Raw genomic sequence first — 1,170 nt, forward strand, 5'->3', positions numbered from 1 at the left:
TTTTAATATAACTCGAGTCGAATTTTCGTATATTTATTTTAGTAAAACTTTTCATATAATATAGTATGCGTCGAAATCGTAATTACTAGTGATTAAGGCTGAAATGTAAATTATCTATGTTCATTACAGGGAAGAAATTGTAAAAAATTTATACAAGGACAAGTGCAATTAGTTCTGGAAGCACGACGAACGACTTTGATACTTGTCTGGCTTGCAGATTGTAGGACACATGGTTGAATTAATACATTCAACCATGGTAGGACATATGCGCCTATAAATAAATAAGGTTGAGTTTATTCCACTGTATCTCAGCTAGATGTTCCAAGACTGTTGAGCAAGCACATGAAAAAAATACTGCATGAAATATTAGACTATATATATTATGCTTATTTAGGAAAAATTGGAATCACTCCTTGTTACGCTTTGTTCACTTGTAAAAAAAATATTGGAAGAACGAAACTGTACGTGTGCATCTATATATACTTTTCAACATTTGCCGATGGTTATATTTTGAAATGGTATTCAAATTTGGACCAAATATCTATAATTTATTATGAAAATAAAGCCGTCATAAAATTACAAGCGCCAAAGATTATGAAGCTGCAACACCAAAATCTTGAACATAATTTCTTCCTCCCATTGACAATTATCAACTTATTGATAGATAAAGATGTATGTCAATTTTATGGTGATACCATCGTGTGCACTAGTCTACTATAATGCGTCTGGGCGGTTAAAACAAAACAAGTTCTGCCGGTGCAATTGATTAACTAATCCAATCAGCAGAGCTGTTTTCTTCCCGATTTAAAATATCTTTTGAGGAGCTGAAATAGCTCACAGAAACAAACAGAAATGACATATTCGATAAAATTTGTGGGTAATATATTCTACAAACTCGGCTCAGACAGAAATTTAATAAATACAAATTCGAAACACAGAATTCGAGAACATCGAATCAAAAATTGTCACCTTAACATTCCGCTCACTATACCCTATCTCAAGCGTTTAAGCGAGCAGGAACATTTTTTTTAAATGTTCCCTGAAATGTTCAAATTTTTTTTGAAAAGCCGAGTGCTATTGGAAGTACAGCACGAAATGCATTCTTCGATTTGGCATGCATTATCTAGGATAGTTTAAGTATACACACTGAATCAAGACANAGCCTACATG

Source organism: Hyalella azteca, unplaced genomic scaffold (assembly GCF_000764305.2).
Source record: "Hyalella azteca isolate HAZT.00-mixed unplaced genomic scaffold, Hazt_2.0.2 contig16209, whole genome shotgun sequence".
Classification (NCBI taxonomy): Eukaryota; Metazoa; Arthropoda; class Malacostraca; order Amphipoda; family Hyalellidae; genus Hyalella; species Hyalella azteca.